This window comes from Apteryx mantelli, chromosome 8, assembly GCF_036417845.1.
Source record: "Apteryx mantelli isolate bAptMan1 chromosome 8, bAptMan1.hap1, whole genome shotgun sequence".
Lineage (NCBI taxonomy): Eukaryota > Metazoa > Chordata > Aves > Apterygiformes > Apterygidae > Apteryx > Apteryx mantelli.
In genome coordinates, this window is record NC_089985.1 from 35,298,659 (window position 1) to 35,307,270 (window position 8,612).

The window sequence follows — 8,612 nt, forward strand, 5'->3', positions numbered from 1 at the left end:
TACTTCTTCGGTGTTTATGGAGTGCCTCGGTAACTGGGAGTACAATCCCGAGGCAGCAGATCCCTCAAACTCTTTGATATTTTTTTCTTACACTTACATCGTTCTTCCTCCTTTTCTTTTTTCCTTTTTTTTTTTTTTTTTTTTTACAAAATGAACTCTTTCTCACCTGACTTTCTGTGTGTGCAGCTGCCACCCACTCTTCGTGATTTAGGTGTTATAACACCCTTATTTAATACAGCCGAGAAGTCAAAATATCTGCTTTAATTTTATTTGCAACCCCTAATTTTATTCTCCGGGGAGAATTAATCAGATCATCTGATTTAACTGGGAATTCGTATAACTCGATCAGACTAAAAGAGAAACATTTAAAATATTGCTTTATGTTGGCTTAGCATGGAGAAAAGGCTTCCCCTTCTTCCTGGCACTTTTGTTTGGTTTTGCGTTTTTTTTTTTCCTGCAAATACCTTCCCCTTTCCCCCCCGAGGCAGCCTGCCATCACCAACAACACACAACACGGGTTAGGTTGATTCCCCCGGTTCCCTTTTCTTTCAGCTTCGATTCAAATTAAAGGGCTGGATTATCCTTTCCGTTAACGGCGTTTTTAAATGATCTATTTTGGAAACAACCATGGCAAAAAAAAAAAAAAACAGTAGGTCATCAACCAGCGAGTGGGATGCAGTGATTTTTGTTCGGAACCTCACCCCTTTAGTAATATCGAAAACGGTGCTGTTTAAGTTGTTAATACTTCGCACAGATAAAGTGTGTAGGCATCTCTAGCTAAACGCATTACATCGGGTTTCCGTGTGTTTATGCCGTGCAGCCTCTCGTGACTGTGGACAGGGAGCTACGGTGCCATATCCGGGCGCGCTGCGCACATAAACACACGGCGCCTCTTTCTGATATTTGTTCCAAGCCGGCAACAGAAACCCCCCTCGTCCAAAACACTTGCTCATATACCGCTTTTTAAGTAGTCCGCACAGTATCAACCCAACGTAGATGTAGCTGGGTTTTATTCAAAAAAAAAAAAAAAAAGTTTATTACGAGAATAAGCAGCACGTTAGCACGTGCCGCGAACATTTGTCGAAAGCTCCCCCCGATGTATCACAAGCTTTCAGCGGTTTCCCACCCTCCCTTTCTTCCAGGTGGCTGCGCGCAGGGGCGCGGGGCGCTGCGCGGCGCGGGGCGCTGGCGGCCGCCGCCGGCCCCGCTCCCGCCCCGCTCCCGCCGCCGCGGCGCGCCGGGCCGCGGGCGCTGCGCACTGCGGGCCCCCCCTCGGGCTGGGGCTCAGCACACTCGCGCGACGGGAGGGAAACGCTGCGCTTTCCTCCTCGGAGCTCTGCCCGCTCGAGGGGGCAGTTTCAAACGCGCTCCAACTTCTGGTGTTGCTGTTGTTTCCTTAGAAAACATAAAAGCCCCGAACCCTAGAGACCCACTTTTGCACCGATGCGATATTTGAATAACCATCATTTTTTGCCTCTCCTTGTTTTGTTCTGGGAGCCTTCACTGTCCTGAAATCGCTGGGAACCGACACAAACCGTGCGCACGTTTCGCAGGTTTTACTCAAACAAAACGCGCTGCGGCTGCGAGGCAGCCCGGTGCGCAGACCCGCTCTGCAGCGGAGCAGTGCGCGGCCAGGCTTCACCGGGGAGGGACACGGGACACGGACAGGCACAGGGACAGGACTTTCTCCAGCTTTGTCCTGGCCTGCCAGAGCAATACGTGTGTGTGTGTGTGTGTGTGTGTGTGTGTGTGTGTGTGTGAGGAGTGTGTACGTGAGGGAGCGGAGGGGGGGGTGCTGCCTCCCCCTTCTCCCCCAGCACCCTCCTACCGCAATTCATTTCTGTTTGACGAGGCACAATAAAATCTTCATCTACACCTCTGCTCTCGTGTCTTGCTTGCAGGAGGGGATGTTTGTTTTAGGAGCCGACAGAGTATCCGGGCTGCCGCCGCTTGCAGCGTGACAGGCGTGTGCGCTGCGGAGCGGGAGCGGGACGCGGCGGGGCTGCCGGGCGAGCAGAGCCCCGTCCCCAAACGCAGCGAAACGCAGCCTCAGCGCCGCGGAGCCTCGCCGCGCTCCCGGCGTGGCTCGGCGAGCTCCTTCCCTTCCCTTCCCTTCCCTTCCCTTCCCTTCCCTTCCCTTCCCTTCCCTTCCCTTCCCTTCCCTTCCCTTCCCTTCCCTTCCCTTCCCTTCCCTTCCCTTCCGCCCCGCCGAGCCCCGAGCAGGGCCCAGCGTTGCGCCGGCCTCTTTGCTTTTCCGCCCAGGGCTTTGCCGGGCCGGGCCGGGGCTGCTGCACCGCTACTTCGGTGTACAAAAACAACTTGGATTTCGTTATTGCGTGCCCATGGTTCGCTCTTTAATGATCCCCGTTACGTATTTGACTTCAGGCACCCATGAAGTCGGCGTGCCCGATGCAGTGCTTTACATGCGGGTCAGCTCGATAAAAGGCGAGACGGGTTTCTTTAAAGAAGCCCCAATCTTCCCAGGGGTTGCGTCTCTCCTCACTCCCACCTGGGCCACCTAAAGGCTTTCTATGTATCGCCGCTCCCCTGCAAAAGTTTGAGAGGGCTGCATGCAGCGGTGCGGCTGCATCTTCCCCCAATTACAGTAGTAAAATCTTAATTAAAAAGAGACCGTCTATTGGCTACTATGCAGGGGAAGGCAGACGCACGCCCGGAGGCAGCGCAGCGCCCTGAAGCATCCCAGAGAAATATAGTTCTTGATTAGTGTATTTTCATCTCGTTCTTAGCGGAAGACAGTTTGTAAGTACCTGCTAATGTTAGTGCTCTTTAAGGTTTCAATTGTTCTAGGGGGTTTGCCATTGACTTTTTCATTATTTACCTACTGAATCAAAGTAAGCAAATGCCATCTGTTTCCCTGCTGCTATCATCTTCACTTTTAATTATCCGCCCAGCAGCCTAATAGAGATGATATTAAACTAAATCTTTTTGACATTAAAAGTAATTATCCCCAAACCAATATTACAAGAATGAAAATTACCCTCCCCCCCGGCCCCAAGAAAAAGGCACATTCCGCCTAGTCCAGGCAACCTCTTTAGAGCCTGTAGCGGGGAAAGGTAGAAGGAGATCCCGTTAGCCCGGACTTCTCGAGTATTTGAAACATTATTAACTCGATTTCCCTGCTCCCAGTGGGGGAGGAAAAAGAGACAAGGGAGAAAGATTTGTGGAAGGAAATATAGGGAAATCGGGCACTAAATATTCCCGTTTGGGTGCCATCGTGCCCCCGCAGCGGCTCTCCCGCAGGAAACAGCGCAGCTCCGTACCCCGCGGTCCCCACGGGGGCACAAGGCCCAGCCCGGCGCTTTTCAAAAATATTATGTATATATTAAATATATAAAATATATATATGCAATATTTCAAAGTATTTTGCACCATCCAAAGGCACTGGCCGAGTGTAAGGCATCAGCGTTGAGGGGATGGTCGTTACAGAGACATTAGGAGCGGGTTCATAATTAAGGGGAGGAAGGCGAGTCCTCTAACAGATGGTCGCTCGGTGAATTGCCTCTACAGAGTCATTTCACTTAGACTCAAACTTCTCCGCCATTTCTCCTTCGACTCGCTTTAATATGAGCCAGAGCCGCGTCCCCGTTTCCTTTAATATGTGCTAAACTGAGCTAATTTTAATTGCATGTTTCAACTTTGCTAATTAAATAGAGTGGTCTAATTAAAAGTGACTAGGGAACAGTTTTAATTCAACCCTCTACTTTTTTAACAATCCACTATGCAACAAATCCAGGGTAAGCCCTCCCTTTAAAAAAAGCTACAGATGATTGAGTTTTTACACCTTTTTACACGCTCACAATGGGGGGACTTGACCCACCATATGTAGCGGCGGGGCTCTGCCCCCGGCTCCCCGGCGGGGTATTGGGAGCGGGCTGGCGAGCTGCTGCTGCCCTGCCTGAGCGCGGCTGGACCCGGCCGCCTCCCGGGGCCTCCCCGCTGGAAGTGCGGGGACTATTAGCCCAGCAGAGGTTAGAGTAGCACATCCCCAAGACAGCGGAGCAGGATTTGGGAAAATCGGGCTCTTTACACGCTTCATCTCTTCACCAAGTGCTCATTAGGTTGTTAACCTCTGGTTCACATGAAAGGGGCATGTGATGAATCCCCGCCCGAACAAATGGGCGCATCCCCCTTCAGGCACTGAACAAAGCCCTTAAAATAACTGCACAAGAAAGCCTTTAGTTGTTACTCTAAAATTTCTTTTCTCTGAGAGCTTGTGCCCATCCACACACACACACACACACACACACACACACAGAAGGGAGGGGGGAGTATACATACAAAAATCCTCCCCCCGCGGCGCTGGAGCTAGAAAACCGGGTTCTGTCTTTGGCGTTGACTAATGTCCCCCGGGTTTGGCTAAGACTCGGGCTGGGGCTTCCCAAGGGAGGGCAAAGAAATCTTAATCGCTTTAGCGGCGCGGGGGGAGGCACCGACTCCTCCGCACGGAGGAAGCCGAGCGCCGGCAGCCCCGGCCGCGGCCCGGGGGTGCTGCTGCGGGCGGCCCCGCCGCCCCCCCTCGTCCCCAGCCGGGCGGGTTAAGGGACTCTCGGCTCCGGGCAGGGAAGTCCCGGGGCCGCGGGGGGAGCCCCGGCAGCAGCCGCGGCCGCCAGCACGGGCTCCGTAACCAAACAGGCTCACCTTTAGAGGCAATGCTCCGAGCACTCCTATATAATAAGGCGTTTATTGCTAATTGAGGGCCGGCCGGGCAGGGCAGGCAGAGGAGAGCCTGCGCTCCGGCATTCCCACAGCTATTGTATGAATTTTAGGCTCTTTAAGACCATTCCTTTTCTCTCTCTCTCTCTCCCTCCTTCTCTCTCTCTCTTTTTATTTCCCAGCGCCTCGGGCATGGATTAAAGTGACAGACAATTTTCCCTTCGCACCTTATTGATGGCTAAATGCACTTGGAGATAATGTGCCGGGAGCGGGCGGGGGTTCCCGGGGCAGCGGGAGCGGCTGCGCTGGGGCGCGGAGCAGCGCCCGCGCTGCACAGGGATGCGGGGGGCTCGGCGCTGCCTCGGCACCGACCGCCCCCGACCCTCGCCTCTCTCCTGCTACCTTGCAGGTGGCTGCGGGACAGCCCGGGCTCCGCTGGGAGCGGGCGTGCAAACGGCACTTTTCATGTCCCGTTAAAACGTCGGCGAGCTGCCTCCTCCCCGGGAGCCGCGCTCTGCTCGGCCCGGCCTGCGGCGCGAAGGCACACGCACACGCACAGGTAAAGCGGGGCCGGCGCTCCCGAGCCACAGCGGCTCAGGGAAGCTCTGCTCCGCTCATTCACCATGGGGCACTCCGAGAGGTTCATTAAAAAGGCTCTTGTCAGCTCCCTAACGATCCGAGAGCTCTTTAATTATATTTTATATTCCCCTGCCCGGCTCCTAACTTCAAACACATGGTAAAAAGGATTTGCTGTTTTGTTTCAGGTAAAACCTAATAATTAAAATTCAGACCCCGTCCCATGCATCTGCTTCGCCTTTGCCAAATGAATTGAACGGAGAGAGAAAAGCGATTTCATTGAGATCACAGATGGGGTGCAGGTTTTTGGAAGAAATTTGAGAAACACCATTGTCCAGAATCAAAACTCTATGTCTTGCCCCACAAAGGGGGCTGCTTTAAGCCCCTCAACTTCTATGGGGCTTGTTTTTTAAACTTTAAGTGTTCCGCACAATAAGCTGCCACCAAAATGTCACAACCACTCTGATTCCAAGTGTGTCTCGCTGCAAAGGGTGCAGAAAAATGAAGGGAGCAAAGGGAAGGAGTGTAATTAAAAACCTGCGAGCTCCCTCCTGCCTGCTGGGGCATGGCAGCCCCTTCGGGGCGGGGGCGGCTGGGGAAATGCCCCTGCCCGTGACACGGGGACCGGCTCCCCCCGGGAGAGGGGCAGCCGCAGCCCTGCGCCCTGCCCCGGCCAGCTCAGCACATCCCAGCGCTTCCATATTTTGGAGGCGAAATTGTTTCATTAGCCGAAAGCAGACGATTAAGCCTTTTATTTTTATTCATGATCATGACAGCTCCAGTCGGATTTGCCGAAGGATTCCCCCCCCACCCCATGTTTGTTGCCCTAGTAGCTCGGGAGCTTAACAATCCTGCCGGAATGTGATAGATAAATACAACCTATATCGTTAAAGAGACATATTGAGAGTGTTTGCGCAGGGGCGGGTTAAAAAAACACACACTTTGAGGGGGAGAAAAAAAAAATCTTGTGTTCTTTTTACAATTAACACGCGCTATTTAATTGGCCCCTTACGCAAATACAGACTTCGCTCAAGAAGTTAAGGACGGGCCGCCAGCGGCCCCCGCGGCCCCGCCGCGCTGGGCTCCGCGGGGTGCGTGGAGGCGCCCGGGGCCCACGCGGGAAGGGCCCCGCGCTCCCCAGCGGGCGGCTGAGACTCCCCCCTTCGCTTTGATCTGCTTTTTCGTTTTTGTTTTTGTTTTTATTTATTTATTTATTTATTTATTTTGAGGGGGCGGACGGGCACCGGCGAGGCCGATCGTGCTGTATTGGGGCGAAATGGAAAGGAATCGGGGCCCTGGAGGGGGCAGCTCCGCCCGCCCCCGCTGCAGTTCACTACCCATAAAGTACACTTTTTTTCTTTTCCCCTAATCACATAAGATATTAAAGCTGAACGGCGGCAGGCGGCGGCTCCCAGCCCTGTGATAATAACGATAAATACTAATCGCGACAGCAGCCGGCTGCCGGGATGCCGTCGGGATAGGCGCGGCGGCTTCGCTACGGACGGCGCGTCCCGCGGCCACAGGCTTCAGCTCACTTCACTGCTAACGGCTGAAAGCGGCGGACAGCGAGGAGGAGGAGGGCGGGAAGGAGCCTCCCGGGCGCCGAGGGGCGGCTGCAGCCCTGCCGGGGGAGCACGGCAGGGCTTTGGGGGTCGCTGCTCAGTGCAGGGGGCTCCCGGGAAACACGGCGGCAGCTCGGGCTTAGGAAACGTCTTCGCTATCCACCCCTTCCCGCCCGCCTTTATTTTTTTTTCCTTCACCGTCTCCATGAAGGAGCGAGCCAGGCCGGAGGCGTGAAGGCGCGTCTTACCCTGCCTCGGCGCGGGGCGCGGTCGCGCCGTTTCCGCGGCCGCCATTTCCTCAGAGCCGCGGCCGCTGCGCGCCAGCGCTCCACACGCGCAGACCCTCGAGGTCAAGGCCGCCTGCCCCCGCCGGTTCGTGCAGCCTGCGGGCGGGAGGAGGCCGCGGCGGGGTGCGGGGTCGCTTTCCCTGGCAAAGCCGCCGCGGTGCTTTCGCAGCCGGCGCTGCTTCCTGCCGGGGCAGCGCCATTTTCCCGCCCAGCGCCTCCGTGAGGCGACGGCCGACGCCCGCCGAGGCGGCCTGGCCTCCCCGGGGAGGCGGCGGGAAGGGGCCGGGGGAAGCCGTCCAGCGGGGCTTCAGCCCTTCCCGGCGCCCCTCACACGCAGCGCCTTGGCCCGGCTAGCGGCCCCGCGCCTCCCTCGAGCGGCCGTTGAGCGCCGCTGCCGTTAGCGTCTGCCTCGCCTGCAGCGGGGCGTGAGAGCGCGAGGCCCCCAACGGCGCCTGCCGCGCCATTTTGTTTGTACAGCGCCGTCAACCTCCCGCCCGCACGGCAGCATGAGGGTAAAAAAAACACCTTGAGGCAGCACTCCTTTTCTTTTCTTTTCTTTTCTTTTCTTTTCTTTCTTTTTCCCCTACCCTCAAAGGCTTCCTAGTCCCTGGGTGCTGGGGACTGCCCTTTTTGTTACTCTCTCCATGGAAGCTCCTCCTCATCTTGTGCTTCTCAGACCACACTTGACCATTCCACTTTCCGCAAGGTTTATCAGCGCCCCAAGTTAAATCAAGCCCTTTTGGGTAACTCCCATTAGGCTGATCAGGAAATTTGGTATTAGTCATTGTCATCGTTGTCCCCCCAGCACAAGAAGGAAAAGGAAAGTCCTGACTTAGTTTTGAAGCACATAGAGAAGGCTTTGGGAGAAGTGATAATGAAAATGCCAGGCAAGTGACAGTGATTGTTCATAATGTAAATAGTTTTGCTAATAGCAACTGAAATGGAAAGAAATGCACTTGATTTCTGCAGGTTAGGAACGACAGAAAAAGTGTTGGTTGAAATGGAAGGAGTTAAAACCATGAAAAGACAGAGAACACTTACAATTTTCAGGTATAAGTTACAGCCTTCCATTAAGCACTGCACTGCCTTATAGTTGCCCAAGGAGGCTGAAATTATGGAACATTAAACAACATTTTTGCCATGGGAAAAGAACGGAAAATAGGGGCACTTAAAACACAAACAAACCAGAGAAAACATAGAAATAAGGGGCTGAGCTATGATTCCTTGTTTCTCTCAGTTGCTTTGTGTTTATTCCGTTTTACTGTACATAAAGTAGCATTTTTGGTAATAATAGTTCGAAACAGCTATAAAGAGTAGGTGTATAAGACCATCAGAAGAAAATGACTATAAGCCATTAGGAGGCTTATAGGAGGCTTTAAGTCACACAACACAAACTGGAAACCTGCATGTTGAGAAAGGCTACTGGAAAAGAATTGTACTGTCAGAAAAAATTCTTTACAATAGCAATCAGAAGACCTACAGATCAGTGAATCACATGTTTTCTGTAAAAGTC